The 20,707-nt window shown below is 34.2% G+C and overlaps 2 long non-coding RNA genes across 2 annotated transcripts in view; both read right to left on the bottom strand.

Annotated features, from left to right (window-relative positions):
• LOC129398399 (uncharacterized) overlaps window positions 1–20,707 on the bottom strand; it is a 232,678-nt gene that overhangs the window by 210,981 nt on the left and 990 nt on the right. The gene's annotated exons all lie outside the window — the stretch shown is intronic.
• Window positions 8,517–20,635, bottom strand: LOC134730768 (uncharacterized). Its single transcript, XR_010112724.1, has 2 exons — window positions 20,504–20,635; window positions 8,517–8,761 (listed from the first exon to the last, which is right to left on the bottom strand). It is a non-coding gene; the product is annotated as an uncharacterized LOC134730768 (long non-coding RNA).

Below are 20,707 nucleotides of genomic sequence, written 5' to 3' on the forward strand. Positions count from 1 at the left end.
CAGCTGAAATTACAGGCATATGCCACCACACCTGGCTAATGTTGTATTTTTAGTAGAGATAGGGTTTCTCCATGTTGGTCAGGCTGGTCTCGAACTCCCGACCTCAGGTGATCACCCCCCCCTTGACCTCCCAAAGTGCTGGGATTACAGGCGTGAGCCCCCACGCCCGGCCTCTAAGGTTAAATTTTTAAAAATGAAGGATATGACTTAGGGTGACCAGCCTCCCTAAGTTGCTGAGGACTGTAGGGTTTCACGTGAGGAAGAACTTCCAGTGAGTCTCGTGAACCAATGATGAAATGTATGATGAATCAAGAATCATGATAAATCTAATTTGGGATACTTGAGGGTCATGAATTTTAGTCCTTGAATTTTGATTGGTTAACAATATTTTAGTGTTTGCCATATCCCAGAAGCACAAAGCCAGGGAATAATAAATGGCGCCTCAAGCACACCTAGACCAGTCTACTCCTTCCTAAAATAGGCAGAATTTACCACCTATGCTTTAACAAAGGCTTGAATAAGCATAGCATTTAGAGAGGAGAGTTAAAGGTAACAGAGAGACCACTGGTCTTTAGATATGTCCTAAGAGCATCACAATAGGTATAGAATGGAGAATAATGCTAAATTAAATTCTGGCATTCTTGCTTTTTTCTTATTCTTCTCATGGGAGGTATATATATTATCTGATGTATTGCTTCCTTTATAAACCTTGAACCTTAATATGGTGTCTAGCAAATGTTTGGTTTTTAACAAAAAATTGTAGAGTTGAATATTTCTTAAGGCTGAAGAGATAAACTTTTTATATTCATTTTTTTCACTTTACAGATCAGTGCCTATTGCAAATTTATAGATCAATTTAAAGAGAATTAGAAAGTTCCAAAGTTTGTTGTCACACAATTGACTTTGCAGGTTGGTATTTATTTTATCAAACATCACTTACATGCCCTTTACAAATCTAGCTTTGGGAAATTACCGTGGTTAGTTTTCTTAGCTCATGCTTCACAATGTACGCAGTTTTGCCAATTGTTGTAATGTCAATATGGGAAATATAATATGCTAAATACAGCTACTGTATTTAGCAACTGTTCCAGTAAAGCATTCTCCAGCTGTCTGGGAGTCACAATCCGTAGTCTTAAATAGATGTATCTGTCATCAGTTTCATTAGCTTCGGATTATATGTGTCATCTGTTGGTTTTGGGTGTAAACTGGTGTGTGCAAATGTTTTTCTCATAATATATTTTTTAAAAGGCACACAATTCCCTAGATATTCATTTTATTCCACAAATTCAGAATCCACAAATAATTTTGTATTTCAATTATATGTTATATTCTCATTTATTTGATCTATTATTTATTATCATCATCTATTTCATTTATTATATCCATTATATTTTCATTTCTGATGCCAGAATCCACCTGTGACTATTAAAGATGTAGAGAGGTCTGTTTGCCCTACATCATTCCCTAGTTCTTGCTGAGCATGTACTTAATGGGAAGCTGCAGCAGAGGATTGGGACAGCCTTAAATTGTTGGGGAAATGGTAACGGAGAGTCTATTTTCATCAAATTGAGAGGCTGAGTGATTAATGTACATGCAATAAACTTAATAGATTTGAGGCAGTTTGCACGGTAAGTACAGATGGGCTAATGACATACAAAAGTAAAAGGAGAAAATCTTTATTAAAAGATCCTACAACACAGAAATGCATAAGAAAAGACATAGAGTTTAACCCTGAGCTTCCTTGTTCACAAGGGTAAAAGAGAAAAACAGGACAGTTACTTCACTTTAATTGTTTAGAACAATGACTCCCAAATTAGTACTCCCTAAGGAAAGTTAAAGACAAGTAATTAGGACCTGGGTGTCTCTCATCCGTGAGTCAAACAAAGCAGCTCCATGTTCACCTGTTTTCCATATTAGACCAGTTTCCATATTAACAGCGCTGGGGAATGAGAGAGGGGAAGGTTTAGTTTGTAGTACCTGAGATTTCTGGGGTGTAAATGTACATACTATGTCCAATTTCAAGCTATCAACATGACATAACCAACCACAATGTTGGGAAGAGATGCGCACAGTTGACTCTCATGAGGTAAATTCTTGTCTGGATGACTGATTGGCCTCTTTAGTGCATCCACTGTGTAAATTACAATTAATTACCAGTGATATGTTGATCACTCCAAGTATATCTCTGGCTTCTCTTTCTCTCCTTAGCCTTTAGAATCATTTTCTAATTACCTATTGGATATCTTTATTTTCAGGTTCAGCAGACAATTTGTACTCAGTATGTCCAAAACCAAATTCACTCCCCCATATACACACATATACTCCTGAATTCCCTCTCTCTTAATGGCATCATTATCTGCCCAATCATTGACAAGGAAACATGGGAGGTATCCTAGAAAACTTTACCTTCCACATCAGTTGAGCATCAAAGACTATTTTTTTACCCCAAAAATACTTGTCAAATCAATCCTATTCTCTCCTTCTTTATCTGTACTCCTTTAGTTCAGACCTTCATTTTTGTATTATAATAACCTCCCTACTGGTTTGACCTTTTCCCATTCATTTCCAAAATTTTATGAAATTTTTATGGAAATTTCCAAATTTTCCCATTCATTTCCAAATTCATTTACCAAATATGGTTTGTATAACAAAACACTCATTGAAAACTACTCAATGAAAATCCACGGACCTCACAGACACTAAAATGTTTTGCTACAGTTTGCTTCCAGCCTATTTTTTCATTTTCATCTGCTAATGAATCTCCTATAATAAAGATGTTAAAAAATAATTTCTGCTCCTTCTCAACCACAAGCTTGAGACAGATATCACAAATTAATCACAGCCAAGCTTTCACATGGAATAAGGATATAGCTTCAGAAATCTCATCATTCAACCATGGCTTTCAAGCAGCTACCTACACACTCACAGGAATTTTTTGTGTGAAAGGCAGCATACTTGGCACCCATTTATCCTCTCTTCCACTTTTTATACCATAACAATACTTGTCATTCAAATGACACACCATGTGGAATTATGCCCTCATGCCTTTGAACATGCTATTCCCTTTACCTGAATTATCTTCCCCATTCATATTTTTCATATATTTACCTTTCATCTTTCAAATTTTCTCTCAGGTGTCACTTTTTCTTTGACATTTCCATGACACCATCCAATCCCCCAAACTCCAAGGAAGCTAAACCCTTTATCCTCTGTGCATTATAATTATCTATAGGCTGACTCCTCAACTAGATTGAATTTTTGTAGAAAAGGAAAGTATCTAATTCATCTTTGTTTTCTTAATACCTAACATATTTCCCAGGACACAGTAGGTTCATAATAGATGATTGTACAATTATTGAAATATACAAGAACACACACACCAACCTGCCTCTAGCCCATTCCTCACCCCCAATTAATCTCCCTAGACTAATTAGTTTTAGATGTTTATAAAGTGTAGAACAAATATCAGATCCACCTTTAGTCCCCATGATGACTTTACTACTAGTTAAAGTAAGATGTGTAATTTGGTACTTCCCATAATAGATTGAACTGGTTAATTCCAAAGCATTCTGGCTCAAAGAGATGAGGAGAATCCAATAAGTCAATAAGAAAAACCTTACTTCATCAATAGGAACTAGATAGAAATATAACTCTAAAGCTCTATATCCTTTCTATGTCTTTTAAAAAGAAGCAAAAACATTGAGGCTATAAAATATAGAAAACATTTTTAAATCAGAAAGAAAGAAATATATACATTTCAGGAAGATTTTTCTACCACTGTATATAATGCTATGTCTAAATAGGATTTTCTTACAAACTTCTGAGAATTAGAAAAAATCACTTCTTGAGTATTCTTTGGAATTGTCATTTCAATGGTGATGAGAAACATGCATTTGAAAGACAATATGAATAACAATATGCTTTGTCTAATGTCTGCTCTCAGTATTTGACTGGTATACTTGGAGGAAATCCATGAAATATTTGACCATAAAATTGTCAACACTGCAAGAGGATTTTCCTTGCCTGATGTAAGGTTGCCAGATATTTAGTTTTAACTCAACTATATGGATAAATAAGAATCTCCATCTAAGCTATGAACAATTATTGTCCTTGATTTCCTATTCCACATCACCAGCAATGATCCTAGGTTCTTAAATATTCACCACAGAAACAACCTAAGTTTATATATTTTGCAGTATAGACTTTTTTTTCCTTCTCCTTCCAAGGCTCATTTTTTTAATTCATTATTTTCTCATTTCTTAAATCAGAGATTCTTAGGATGAGTTTATGGTGTCCATGAACCCTTAACACTACATATAAAACATGCAAAATATATGTATATTTTTCTTGGGAATAGTATAGTTTTAATATTTTTTACAAAGGTATGTGCACCAAAAAACCCATGAAAGACTGATCCATTAAAAGTTGCTTTCTGTTCAATATTCCCTCTTGAACAATATTTTCCTTTTATTATTTGCTATGTGCTCAATCTCTACAACTGTGAGAGCTTCATTTCCCATTTATATTTAGATGATATCCTGATTATGGACAACAGCTACCACACTCAGACTCGCTCTTAAGCTCCAGATCTGTATTTCTAAATGCTACTGGACTGACCCCTTAACCTCATTATGTCATTCCAAAATAATGACTGAAGGCCAATTCATTGGATTTGGCACTGGAAAGACAAGGCGGCCTGCCTTCAAAGACATTTTTATACAACTATCCTTTACTGAGCACATAATATATTCTAGGAATTGTGCTAGGTATTTTACCTTAAAAATTGCATCCCATTGAATTCTCACAACAAATCTGTGAGGTTTACAGATAAGGAAATTGAGGTTTCAGAGAAATTACATAACCTACTTAAAATTATGTAATAACTTAGTTGGGAAGACCAAATTTGAATTGATTTTGTCTGTCTCTAGGGTCCAAGTTTTTATCACTATGTACTTCTTTTAATAGTTCATGGTTGGAAGCAGGTCATTGCGATAACATTTACACTATGGCAAGCACAGGATCACCTACTACTTAAAAATCCTCTGCAATTACCAGTGGCCTCAATAACCAAGTCCATACTCTTTAGCTCAGTTTATAATTTGGCCTCAACCTACATCTCAGTCCTCAATTGCCAGCATATTCTCCATCTACAGTCTAGCACCCAGTTACACCAGACTACTGATCCTTTCTTCAATACATCATGTTCTCCTCTCATGCTTCTCTGCCTTGTATATGTCATCCAGTAGGCTGGAAATTCATTTGTCCCTCTTGTCTTCTTAGGAGAATTATTTTATTTTCATAACCTATTCAAATGAGTGTCACCTTCTAAGTAATTCACTGAGGCAAAATTAGTGAATTTGCCTCCCTGTTCTCCTATAACACTTATGCCCTTACCATAGGGCTTGGATGTAATCATTTGTTTACTGATCTTTCTCCATTCCTAGATAAATCCCTTGGGGAGAGGAGCTATGTTAGGTTTCTCTTGCACCAGCGATGGTAGTGCATTACCGAGAACATATGGCAGGGTATTCAGTAAGTGTTTGTATAATGAATAGTATTCAAGCTTTATCTGCCTTTGATGTTGAGCATCTTTATAGAGACAGAAAACCTCAATATAATGTATCTTTGATATGGCCATTTTCTGTATACATAAATATCATTTAAGTAATATTACATAAATGCTCCACAAAATATGGATAGCTTTTACATTTTTATGTATACTTTTGACATTGTTTTCTAGAAGTTTGACTTTAACTCTTCAATTGTTTGACCAGCTGACACATATACGGAGGGGAAACTATTATATGGGGCTATGAATAAGGTGATATTTTCTAACTTGCTTGCTTGGTAAAAGAATTTTTTGTGTAAGAAATTAGATTTCAGAAAAGTCACAATTAAAAAAAGAAAAAAAAATAAGAAAAGACTTGGAAGAGGTATGAGAAAACCCATGACAGTCTGTTCAAGAAGAAGATGGCAATGATTAATGTTGGAGAGGGGTGCCAACGTAATAAAATGGGAGAAACAATAGTCTTTTCAGCAGAAGTGCTGGGACAACTGGATATCCAGATGCAGAAGAATGAAGTTGTACCCTTACCTCACAAAATTTACAAAAATTAACACAAAGTGGATCAAATATCTAAAATGTAATAACCAGAACTACAAAACTCTTAAAAGACAATATAGAGACAAATTTTTATGATTTCAGTTTTGACAATGGTTTCTTAAATAGGATATAAAATTGATGAAATAACAAGCGATGATTTTAAAAAAATTAGACAAATTGGACAAACGATGATAAAAGTACAAGCAGTGATAAGCATAAGCAATTATAGAAATTACATAAATTGGACTTTATCAAAATTAAAAACTTCTGTGCATCAAAGAACACTGTCGAGTATAAAGAAAACCCACAGAATGGGAGAAAATATTTGCAAATCACATATCTAAGAGTCTAGTATCCAGAACATATAAGTAACCCCTACAACTCAATAATAAAATAACCGAATTTAAAAATGAGCCAAGAGTTTGAATAAACATACCTCCAAAGACAATAAAAAATGGCCAATAAACACAGGAAAACATGCTCATATTATGGAAATCAAAACCACAATGAAATATCACTTTTTCCCTACTCAGATGGCTACAATAAAAGGGACAACAATAACAAATGCTGGGAAAGATGTAGAAAAATTTGGACTTTCATATGTTGCTCATGGGAATGTAAAAAGGTATAGCCACTTGGAAAACAGTTTGGCAGTTCCTCAAAAAGTTAAACATATAGTTATCATATAACACAGTAATTTTATTCCTAGATATATACTTAAGAGAAATGAAAATACATGTTGTCACAAAAACTTGTATATAAATATTCATAGCAGCATTATTCAAAATAGCCAAAAATAGAAACAACCCAATTGCCCATCAACTGATGAAGGGAATAGACAAATGTGGTATATCTACACAATGAAATAATATTCAGGCATAAAAAATGAAGTATTAATACATGCTACAACATAGACGAAGCTTGAAAACATGATGGTAAGTGAATGAAGCTAATCAAAAAAGACCATATATTGTATAAGCCACCCCCACCCCGGCCTTTTTTCTGAGATGGAGTCTCCCTCTGTCACTCAGGCTGGAGTGCAGTGGTGCGATCTTGGCTCATTGCAACCTCTGCCTGCCAGGTTCAAGCGATTCTCCTGCTTCAGCTTCCTGAGTAGCTGGGATTACAGGCGCCCGCCACCATGCCTGGCTAATTTTTGTGTTTTCAGTAGAGACAGGGTTTCACCATACTGGCCAGCCTGGTCTTGAATTTCTGACCTCAAGTGATCTGCTCACCTTGGCCTCCCAAAGTGCTGGGATTACAGGCATGAGCCACCCCTCCAGCCTTTTATGAGCCTATTTATATGAAATTTCCACAATATGCCAATCCACAGAAGCAGAAAATAGATCAGCGTTTTCTAATAGCTGGCAGAAGGAGGAATGGGTAGTGACTGCTAGTGAGTATGGAGCTGCTTTTTGGGATGATGAAAATGTTCTGGAATTAGTACCGATAGCTTTGTAATCTTGTGAATATACTAAAAACCATTGAACTGAACACTAAAGTGATAAATGTTATGGTACATAAATTTTATTTCATTTTTTCAAAAAGTACTTTTTACATAGCATTGTTGTAAGACTAAATTAAAGAAAGTATGTAAAGTGCACAGGACCTGTAATCGATAAATACTAATTCTTATTTTTTTTTTAAAGGATCGAATGGTTAAGATGGCTTTCATTCATTTGGGGGAATTAAAAATAATTACAGTTTATATGAGATATGGAAAGAGGATACAAATCTGTTAAAATATTTTTTTTAAAATACTTCGTATAGGGCTAATGAATCAAAGGGACCACTTTATCCACATTTTCCTGACTAGTGAAATTTGCGCTAATGTAGGTACACCAAGCTGTACTTCTTATAAGTATCACTACAATAACAAACACCTAGGGATGGACACAGCACTCCATCCAATAACTGTGTGAACTCATTACCAAATTATTATTATGACTAATATGTTGGTTGCTATATCACATAACAGATATGAAAAAATACAATGTAATCACAACAACGTCAGAGTTTCATATCATCGATAATAGAGCTACTGGCTGTAGCAAAAATATTTTAAATTATCAAAGCTAACCTATAATCTTTTCACAGGTACAATATGTAGTGGTGAACATTTAACTTTAAATAGCACAGCACATTGTAAAAGTCACCCTATGTCATAAGAAGTGTATATAAATAATTGTTTATGATTCTACATCCCTGAAAAATGTGCATGCTGCACTAAATGTTTAATGTGTCCTTGACCAAAAGGGAATACAACATTAATTTTGTTTTGAGGACAAGTGGACTCCAGACAAAAATAGGTAACTTAGGTAGATACAACAGTTTTAGAAAATTCTGTTCCTGAGGTGGTGGGATTTTTAGGGAACTTACCTTTCTCAAGAACATAATTTCAAAAGACACTCTGTAAATTCATCAAAGTTTAATAATGAAGAGACACAATAAATGTTATGAAGTTTAGTGGGGGATACTTTGGAAGTGAATGCCAAAGATTACAATTTAGAGAAGACCACAACCAAGAAACAGTTCACAAAGTTTTAGTTGAATGAAAAATTTAAAAATTTTAAAGCACATCCAACTTCTTCAAACAATTTGTTTCTTCTGAGATTCCAGGTTTAATTTTGGTTATCCCATGACAAGTAGTTCACAACACTGGGAAAAGAAAGGAAAAAAAAAGAAAAAATATATTTTATTTGCATAGTACATATTTTTAATATTAATTTACATATCTAAGAATGTTTTCTTCTTAGAGCTTTCATTCTACTTTTGTTTTATATGTAATTAGAATTGAAGAGGATTTGACATCCCAAATCCTTTTTAAATGTTTTTCTGTATATGGTCAGCAGAAAACACAAAATATAGTGATCCTTCCACCTCGGTCTCCTAAGTAGCTGGGACTATAGGAACGTGCCACCACACCCAGCTATTTGTTTATTTTTCATAGAGATAGGGTCTCACTATGTTGCACATGCTCCAGCTATCATTTATTGACTAATTCTAACCTTAATGAAATAGTTCCTGATTTTTAGATTTACCTCCAATTTCCCCATCCCATCTTAAATACTACCACAAACTGTTCTGAAAACTCTTTCCTAAATACACATAAGTTTCCTTCTCAAGAACCCATAATTTCTCCTTGTTCATCAAATCAATTTTAAGTATCAATCCTAAGATACCCCATCAACTAATCTAACTTTGCTTTCTTATCTAACGGCATTTTCCCCATTCCCTAACGCATACCTTCCACTTCAATCAGACTAATTTTCTTCATTTCCTCAATATGTCAGATTCATACTTCTCACTTTATCATGTTTAATTAGAAAACCTAATTGCCACTTACTTAAATTGTACCCATTCTACAAGATCCATCTCATGCAGTACTTGCTTGTGCCATATGTTCTTCACAATAACTTAAATTTTATCTTGTATTGTTTAAGACGTTTAATCAATAAGCCACATTTCTCATGTAATTGAAGAATAGGCTGGTGAAATCTTAAGTGCTTAATCAATGTGCATTGAATTGAGCTAAATTTATATACTTAACTTGAATTTATATGCTTCAATATTGTACTGTTGAGGTTAAACATCTTTAAAATTACTTTCATATTATTTTATATTATTTGGTCAATCCCAAGTTTTCTCAGCTACAGAGCTCATGAGGTTGAGACCACAGTGAGCTGTAGTTGTGCCACTGCACTCAGCCCAGGTGACAGAGCAAGATCTTGTCTTAAAAATAAATAAAAATAAATGACAGATGAAAACTTTATTCCATCGTATGATGTAATTTTATATATGTGGAAGTAAATGAATAAGCTTTCATGCACAGAGCACTGGAAATTTTGATGTAGTTTATTCTGTCCAATATATAAAATTACCTAGGAAAGTAATGAGCACTTAGTGTAATTCTCCTGTTTTCTGAGTTCACCTATTGAGGAAAACTGAAGAGTTTTCATAGTCAAGGTTCAACTGAATTTAAGTCCTGAGGGATGAAAACTAAAGTATATACACACATATATATTTTAGGAAACTTTCTTAGGAGATACACACACACACACACACACACACACACCTCCTAAGAAAGTCTCAAGGGAAAAAATGTCAGTGGGATGAGCCCTTTTAGGAGAAGCAGAATAAAAGACTGATTACAAATCAAAAAGCCAAAGAAGAAGCCACAGACAGAAATGGAGACAAGATCCAGAAGCCAGGCTGAAACAGGAGGGCAACAAATCAAGTCAGGAAATAACTGACATGAAGCACATCGGTGCCTTAATAGTGGCTGAATATGTGGGCTAGTTTAAAGGTGAAAAAGTCTCTTGATGCCATAAATATAACACATATTTCTAAAAAGAAATTCATTGAAAAGGGGGAGGAGAATTATTTTATTCCTTTAGAAAGTATAAGATCAAAGCACAGAGCAACATTTTTCCAAATCTGCTCAAAATCTTGCCAGACATGGTGTTATGTCAGTCCACTTCCACTTACAGTATTAGCCATAGTGCTTCTAATTATGACCACTGCAAAAAAAGTAAAAATACTAGTAAAATGTAAATTGAAGTGAAAGCTATTCATTTATAGGAAAGGTATCATACAAACTCACAGACATTCTTAGAACTGGAGATTTATAAAATTTAGGTACCAATCGAATATGCAATTGTTTCTTCTGCATTATTTGCCCAGGAGAACCAATACTTCACAAACTGTGTTTAGACTTTATTAGCTGAGCAAAATTAATGACAAGAGAATGCCACCAGACAATTTTGATAGTTGCTTTTCATATCATGAATACTTACCTTTCAAAAGAGGAAGCAATGTTAAATAGGCTTAATATGGTTTAATCCTCTCAAAGACTTTGTAAGGTATGAATGAAACTTGCACATGCGTGTCAGTTAGGTTTTAGTACAGGAAACAGATAAGTTTCAGGTATTTCAAGTAAATAGAGATTTAAAACAGGGAATAAAATGCTTACTAAATCTTTGGGAAGGCTAGAGAGAGAGGCTCTAGGCTGGGAATTCAGAAATGTTTCCATAACACTGTAGAACTGACTTATTAGAGAAAGATGACCTTTGCTTCAATCAGAAAAGTGGGGACTTCAGAAGTCACTATAAAATTTATTGACTTCAAAAACACACCACTGTAGCCACAATTAAGAGATCAGGGAGCCACTACTGCTCACACCCCTACAGCCTCTCAAACCCTAGAACTTGGATGCTGGAACCCATCACAGAAAAATCATGTTTCCACAATCTCACTTATTAGCAGAAAACAATGGAAGCAGCAGGAAGATGACCTCCACTTGACTTTCGCTTCCAAATCTCAACAAGTGCATCTAATTGGATGAAACTTATTTACATTTGGAAGTTTAATGGCACAGGAATCTGGGAAAATTTAGTTTTTAGCTTTCCAGCTGCTGTAGTATAGAAATACACAGTATGGAAAAGTGCAAATGGTTGCCAGTTGGCCATATCCACCATACTGAGATTCAAAGGTTTTAGAAATTTCTTATCCAAGGTCACAGAACTTGTGAGTGCTAGAGCAACAAACTTGAATTCAAAGATTTTGGCCACTTGCCCAGTGCTCTTTCCACTACATCAGTCTACAGCACTGATTACTCTCTGAAGACATTTGCCAAAGGAGACATATTTTCAAATCTTGTGCTAATTATATTTTTCACTGAAGCATTAATTCAGGCATCTGTGAACATTGTTACCTTTTAGTCTTATGTCAAATCTAGTTCTTCTTCCAAACTCAGACTTAATCTTATTTTACAGTAATTACAGTTAAACCAACACTGCTAGGGTTTAATACCTTTGAGTATTTTTCTCAGCAGGCTTGCTGCTTAATCCATTTAATGTCAGAACAACACAAACCTTCTTATTAAAATGGGGGAAAGGACATTATTAGAGACTGCATTAGTGGTTTTTTCTTCTTTGGGGTAAAACCTACCAATATGGCAATATTTGCACCTTATCTTTATTTTGTTTTCTGCTGACCACATACAGAAAAACATTAAAAAAGGAAAGATTTCAGATGTTAAATCCCCTTGAATTCTAATTACACATAAAAGTAGAATGAAAGCTCTCTGAAGCAAATATTCCTAGATTTGTACTTTAATATTAAAATAAAAAATATGAACTATGCAAGTATTTGGACAAAATGAAAAAATATAATGCCTCAGTAATATTCATATTCAATTAAATCATCACTTTCATTTCAAATGCACTTTAAAGTAATTTGGGGAACATATTTTTAAATGTACATACAATGACCTAAGTACAAAAATTCCTAACATATACCTTAAGAGAAAAATAGAAATTACTACCTAACACTTCTGATTAGACTTAAGCAATAATACTATGTTAAAATTAAAGAGGTGATTAAATTCATATAAATAAAAGGTACATATCATGATTGTAGTTAGAAGAGATTTGATTGCGCTCTTTAAACAAGGAGATAATTATTGTTCAAAAGTTGTTAGATCAAGTGGATCTAGTAGTTTTGTGCTAAGAGCATATAGAAAAGAATATAATAAAGAAACAATGTATGTGGTTGTTAAGGATCAAATAAAGACGTTATCAGAGTCTTGTGTAGGTTAGATTACATCAGTATCACAGATTATTTATCTCCACATATTCATTAGATACAGAATGTTAACTTTATAAGAGTTGGCAAATTTTTAAATCAAAAGGAACTATTGTATTCAGCACACAAAGCAGTGAAGGCTGTGATTAACCTCAAGAGAAGTTTGGGGTGCTTACTAGAGAAAACAATTGATCCTGAGATTTTTCTGAACATTTCTATTTGTCATTGGAATCCGTCTTTTGTAAAAGACTGTTTTCACTCCTGAAAGTCATTATGTACTCTCTCTGTGTACACACACACACACACACACACATATACACACACCCCTCTATATATAATATACACACATATAAATGTTGAGGGGTATATTAGAGAGATCACACAATAAGGCTTTTTCCTTTGCTTTTTACATAGGAAACTAAAATAATAAGTTCAATTTAACTTCTAAATTCATTCAGATTAGAAAGAAAAATAATTAAAAATTGTGATAGTATTTTTTTTGTTGAAGGATCTTTTACATTAAAGTCAGCAGTATTATTTGGTAAGTGGGCTACAGAGTAGAACTTAAAAAATATACCCCTATCTCAGTTATCCCACATATTTAGTATCTTATAAGAAATGACCAGGCCGGGCATGGTGGCTCATGCCTGTAATCCCTGTGCTTTGCGGGGCCGAGGCAGGTGGATCACCTGCGGTCAGGAGTTCGAGACCAGCCTGACCAATATGGTGAAACTCCATCTCTACTAAAATTACAAAAATTAGCTGGGTGTGGTGGCATGCACCTGTAGTCCCAGCTACGTGGAAGGCTGAGGCTGGAGAATCGCTTGAACCCGGGAGGTGGAGGTTGCAGTGAGCCGAGATCGCGCCACTGCACTCCAGCCTTAGTGACAGACTCAGACTCCATCTCAAAAAACAAAACAAAACAAAAAACAAACAAAAAGAAATGACCAAAGACCATAAGTTGTAAACTACAGAAGTTGAAGTTACCTTTATAATGATTTTATATATATGTAATTATATATATTATTTAATGTATATATGTTTTTGTGTGTGTACTTGCTTTTTAAACAGACTTATGTTGGACATATATTTCAATGTCAAAGACAGTGCTTTTCATTATTCTTTAGGTAAAATAATGAGGTGTACATGACTCTAGTAAGAGCTAATTGGAAAATTATAATGTTTGACACTCCTTTACTGTTTTGTTTTCTTATTTTTTGACTATTAATTAAAAGGATGTGTAGAAAACATGAAAAATTAAGTATTAATTTCATGGTGACAGATATTTGCCATCTATTTTTTCTGAGCATAACATATAGTAATATAGAACTCAGAAATCACTGGCTTAAATCAATGCTATTGTTTATTACCAAATTAACCATTATTATTCTAGTCATCTACTGAGGAGTATAGTTTCCAAATAAAACTTAAATTGCCACTTAGAGACTTGACCCTAAAGATGTAATGACATAAAGTGCTCAGTTTTGAGAAGTATATTTCACTTTGTGTACTGATGGATTTTCCTCATCTTGTTGAGCAGATACTAAAAGGTAAGAAAAGGGCTATTAAGTTACAGCTATTAAGTACTATTTCTTATTATTATTGAAAAAAAATATCATCTTTAGGTTGACTGATAATGACATTTCTTTTAGAAGGACTGAGTGTTTGTGTGCCTAAAAACCACGACCTACTTCATAATTGGCTAATACCTTCAGTATGAACAAACTTTTTAAGAATAAACTGCTGTATGTGAGGCTATCTTTTTTATTAATATTTCATGTAGGGCATGTTTATAAATATTTGAGAAAATTCTATCAGAATGTCAACCTTTTTTATATCCTAAAATAGGCAAATACTAATTAAAACAAAATGGTCTGGGGGATTGAATTACCCTCTACTGACCTCCATTTTTCTCATCATCTTGTTAATGCAGTTCTTACTGAAATTAACATTTGTCTGAACTGTTCAAGAGTAACTTAAAAAAATCAAAGTTTGCATTTTATATCATTCATTTACTTTACATATACAATCAAAGCACTCTAACGGGATACAGATTGGTGTTTTTACTAATATAGGTGTATGTCGACTTTCTTTTATAGGGGAGATTTGCTTCAAAGAATTATACAAAACACTGGCATAAATATGACCACTCACAAAATGTGTTTAAATAAGTAAATAATATGGAAAAATACAACACAAATATGTAATGAATATTTGAAAACCCTGGTTTCTGAAGAGTTTAGATATTGTTTACATTATAATCTACTTGGTATTTCTTTAAATACCAATGTATCCCAAAATAATTATTCGATTCACATGCTTTTCTCTGAAACATATTTGTTTATGTAATTTATTTAAAGGCTCAGATAACCAAAATGAATTCAACCTAACGCAAGGATTAAAAGAATGTAAGAGGTCTGTCCAAGATCTGGGAATACATCGAATCCTTCCTACTCATTTTCATCAGAAGCCCTCGCCTCTGTGAAGACAGATGGGAGCTCCATCTACATTCAGGCAGGAAGGCCACTCAACTAAAGTTTAAGGTTTTACAAGGAAAATTCCTACAACTTGCTTCAGGAGGGAAGGGTGGAGAACATTCTGTTTTACAGGACACTCCACCCTCAGCTATATCCCCTTGATTAATTATGTAACCAGATCTCCTTCATCAACTTACCAATCAGGTAATGGCAGGTATTTCTGATGCTTGGTATGGGGTCTGAGTGAGGAGGGTCCTAAAAATATTACTTATGCAGCTGTTTTGCATAGCATTAAAGTGAAAAGCTTTAACTTGCAGTACAAGTTAACATTTGTTCCAGACTTTTTTTTTAAGCTATTATTTTAGCATGTAAGCCTTATAGACATAAATCCTGTCTACTGATACATTATAAAGTCTTAGAAAAGTCAGTGATTATATACAGGAAAGTAGATAAAGGAGAAATTTCAAATGCATAAGAACAAGCAAAAAGGTATTCGTAAGGTATTAGAAACTATTAGCATTTTAGTATAAATAACTGGTGAATACAGCAAAATGAATAATTTGTGGTTAGTATAAATCAGCTAAATTCTTGAAATGCACAACTAACTACACATATTCTTCAGCCCACGGAGGCCATACGATGGAGATTTGGGATTCTAACTTTGTTTTCAAAATGGAGAAGTGCAGAAACTTTGAATCTTTTAAAATTTATCTTCCATCTGTTTCCTGTAATATCAAGATTTAGAGCAAGGTCTGAAGCTTTATCTTACATAAAAGCTGAGTGCCTAATATGTATCTGTCCTGACCTCCCATGGAAACAATTATCAGGCTTCAGATATTTTGTCTCTCAATTTTTTAACTTGAAAGTACATGGCTATTTATTTTTGCACTTATTTTTTGTTTTTATTGTGCAATTTTTCAACATATGGCAAAGTTGAAAGAATACCACAAATGTTTGTATACCTTTCATAATTGTGTATATATGTGTGTGTATATATATATGTGTGTGTATATATATGTGTGTGTATATATATATATATATATATATATATATATATGATTGTTGCAGCATGCATTTCCTGAGAATACGGATCTTCTCTTTATTCTAGAGGTATATACCTCTACAGATGATAGAGGTATATAACCACAATACCTCTATCACCTGTAAAATCCCGATTCCAGGACACAACATAGATAAATTAAATAAAAATTTTTGTAGTGGAGCCAAGGATCCGTAATTTTTACAGTTCTCAAGTGACTACAATATGCAACAAATGTTGAGAACCACTGTCCACACATTAATTAAATTTGTTAAATATTTTCAGTAAAGAATACATTTTGTTTCTTAATATGAATAAGAATGATAGCCTTTTAAAGTTTAGCAAATCTAAATTATATATTTTAGGTCAGCATTTTACAATAATTTACATTTCCTTAAGCTGTTCTTATCAAGTTAATAATTTTCTTTGTTAAATAAATGTATTTTATCTTAATTTCAGTTCTTCTATATCATGATTTAAAATGCAGAAAGTATGTATTATGTAGATTTCAAATATATTTATCTCCAAAGTTAAATGGATTTTAGTAAAAATGATATTTATACATATATATTTTAATAAAATGTTTAATAAATTAGACATGAATCTTAGCATGTGAAACATAAAACTTTTTTATAACTTTCCCCATAATCAAACTTCAAATTCGTGAGAATTAAAAGTCCGGAAAGAAAGAAATCGAAATCCAAACTTACTGCATGTTAACATTTTAATAATGTACTTTCATGTGTTAAAAACCTAAATGTTTCTTGCAACAAAGCATTATCCATAAGTGAATAAAAATAATTTTGACTAATAACAAATTATTCCTATCTTGTAGTTTCTTTGTCAGAATTAAGATTAGCATTATCTATTAATTACTTCTCTGTGGCTTCTATGACACTGTTGTATCCAAGCAAGTAAAGAAGACATTAAGCATTTAGAAACAGCCCTTAGATGTCTATGTCTGTTCTTCAGTGTTAGGAGTAAAAGCAAGCAATGTGTAAACTGATTATTTTTAATAAATGAATCAGAACAGTTCAAAGTCAGATAAGTTATACATTTTAGACTGGGGCAGAAGTCACAAGACCCAGATTCTAGGCTATGATTAGCAGGGCACTTGATCTCTCTGGGCCTGAAGTTTCTCACCTGTTAAATGAAGGATTTAGTTATGCCAAAGGTCCCAAACTTTCTCAGTTCACAGCGTTCCTAGTGTCTCAGTAATTTTTTCATGGTGTTGCAAGCTAAAAGAAACACCTAACAGTTCCATTTATTAAACAGTTAAACCCAAACTTATGTTTGTCTATCCTAACAACTTAGTAGCTATTTAAAAAATAATATACATTAACATTTTTTATTCTTAATGGGATGTGCACATCTGTTGGGCACTTCATAACTTCTCAAACTTTGGAATAAACTTGGAAACCGCTACCCTCATTCCTGTTCTACAGTAATTTTCCCACAGTCCTTGTGTTTTATTACAGCAATTTACAAAAACACAGCCTCACAAAGATACGATGTCAAAAGGAATGAAGTACAATTTAATGTGTAGAAGTTCTGAACTACCTCAAGATAGTGGTTTGCACGGTGTCCAACCGATGTCACTGTGTTGGCCTTGAAAATTTAAAATATCCCATGATAGTGCCCCTGTGAGTTTGTTGTGGTGCTCCTGGGGTGCCTCAGTACATAGTTTAGGAAGCATGGACTACCCTCTGTGAAATACTTCATATAGCTACAATGTGTGTTGTAAACTGTAAAAGACAATTCTGAGGGCCTGAAGTAAGGAGCTGCAGAATTGAAGAGGAGATTAAAAAGTGATACATGCTCAGTCTGCATGAAATTCCCCTTCCTCCCCAGGTCACCTATAAAATGCCTACCTATGCCTCAAAACTCAGCTCAAGCTCCCTCAGGGTAACCTCCCCTTACCAAGTTAAATCCACCTATTATACATTCTCACAGTATTCATTTCACAGTACTTGTCCCAGTTGTAATTATACATTCATTTGTGTAACTATCTGGTTAATTCTTGTCTCTCTCATTAGAATGTAAGCTCTAAGAGGAAAGAACATGTCTGATATCACTACTGTAACCCACAGTGTCTGGTATATTATAGGGGCTAAAATCTTGCTTAGTGAAATGAACTGTGATAGAATAGGTTTAGCATTCATTTTGATTATTTTCCTTTATTCAAGAACAGCTGATATTTATAATAGCATTCCTAAAACATTTTTCTCATACTATTTCGCAGGAGAAAGAAACCCATACACATACAGCTGCATCTGAAACCTCAGAAAGTAAGCTCAACCCAATTGATTAAAAGGATGTTCTTTGGATAAGGTAATCAAATGTTCACCGACTCTTATAGCCAAATTAATTATTATGAGATAAAAATCACGTAACTACAAAAAAAAAAAACTGCTCACAAAAAAGTTTTTAAATCTTTGCAGATGGACACAAACCATACTTTGAGAACCATGTTCCACAGTGCCAATACAGGAAGTTTCTAGATAATGGCAGCTCATTTTTTAAAAATGGCACTACACTATACTGTATTCACATGCCAGCAAAAAGGTTAAGGTAAGTTCATGTCACTATTAAAATAAAATGAATTCTGGGAATTTTGTTGATATTCAATTTTAATCTTAATTATGCAAAGATCTGTTACTTAACTAAGACTATGTAACATAATACAGCATATGACTTCTGGATAATGAAAATAATCCTAAAGTTAAACATAAAAAAATAAGGGTATGAAAGTCAAAATAAGGTAGAAAATGACTGCACCAAATAGCCAACAACCTTAAAAAGGGTAGGATTTTTTTAAATCACTAAATTAAGATTGGTTCATTGCATTTAGTACATCTCTTTTATGAAGAGGAGTTATAAGCTACAGAATCAATAAATTATGTTTTGATATAAATTTTTCACCCTTAAAGTTCCTAGCTAGGAGGAAATTATTCTTTTACACTTACACGTTTCAGATAGAATGGCTATAAGTAAGCACAGATAAATGAAGAAATGAAAGAGAAGGGAAAAATAGAGATGGTTGATTCTGCCTCTGCAATTGCTAATTCATAAACATCAAACTTTCCCAGTGTACACTGTCTTCTTTGGGAATTTGCTCCATCTTTTTCCTTAAACTGAAAGGTGGCTTACTGAGGCTATCACTTTCCTAAAGGTCTCCCCAATACTGCCTAGTTATTTTCTCTTATCACAGGATACAGGGTGGATGTCCATCTACTTCCTTGTTGTCACTTCCCAGATCACTTTTACTTTATGCTCTTCTAAAATTAAAACAAAGATCATCGACCACAAAACACAATTGTTCTTTTGTAGCTCACGCTAGAATACCCTCTGTTACATCTCCTTCATCTTTCTGATCCAAAATTTAGTAGCCTACTATATCTCACCCACTGTCCTTCTTTCCTCCAGCTATGGTAGAGAACTGCTCCTCCAACTTTATGTACATTTGAATCACCTGGGAGTTCTTGTGAACTTCGGGTTCTGATTTAATAAGGACACCCAAAGAGTCTGCATTTCCTGTAACTCTCAAAAGAAGCTGTGGAGTACTCTGAATAGCAAAGCACTGTAAGTGCTGTTTCTGTTAGTATCTAATCTATTAGTCCTAATCTCCCATTTATGCTTTGGCACTCATTCCCTCCTGCTTTCGCTATCTTAATATCTATCATTCCTTCACTGTTCCCTCAGGTTCCCTACATAGTTTATCTCTACCCCCTCTAAGCTGCTCAGTATCGCCCATTAAAGAACTAAACCAAAACTAGAAAACCCTCATTTAACCCTTCACTCCCCCTACATACCATCTGATGTGGATGAGAGCATCCACAGCTAAACTTGGAAGAAAAATTGTCTGCTTGAGGATGCCATTTTGTTATCTTCAGCTCAATCCTGTACCCACTTCAATGTTATTTGCAGGCCCATTACCCCAACACTGCATTCACGAAAGTCATCAGTGACTACACATTGAGAAAACAAGAATGACATTTTCAGTTCTCAACTAATTTGAATTTCTCAACAGCATTCAATATTGTTAATTACTCCCAATATTTTTCCACATGGTCCTCCATGACACAACACATAATAGTCCCCTTATTATCTATTTTCCTGTCTATTGTAAAGACTTCCCCCGCACACCAAAAAAGGTCAAGGAAACTCCTAGCCTTCAAGTCTCAATTCAAATCTGGCCTTCTGAAGCCTCCCCAACTAGGAAAATATACAGTCCCATTGGTTGTCTACCAGTTGTCTACCAGTTAATTGTAATTCTTAGCCACAGGTTAGCTGACCCACCGTCTCTCAAACAGGTGAAGTTAAGCTCAATATTTGGCATATCTTGATATACTTTGTACAGTCTAGCTACAATAAGTTTGCCTATGCACGAAGATGGCTACCGGCGGGGGGGGCGTCCTTACGTCCTACGTCATCACGTGCCGGGATGAGGGTGGGGCCCTCAAGGAAGATGGAATGGAATCCAGATGGGCGGGGGCAAGCAGG

The sequence above is a fragment of the Pan paniscus genome, chromosome 6 (assembly GCF_029289425.2).
Source record: "Pan paniscus chromosome 6, NHGRI_mPanPan1-v2.0_pri, whole genome shotgun sequence".
Taxonomy (NCBI): domain Eukaryota; kingdom Metazoa; phylum Chordata; class Mammalia; order Primates; family Hominidae; genus Pan; species Pan paniscus.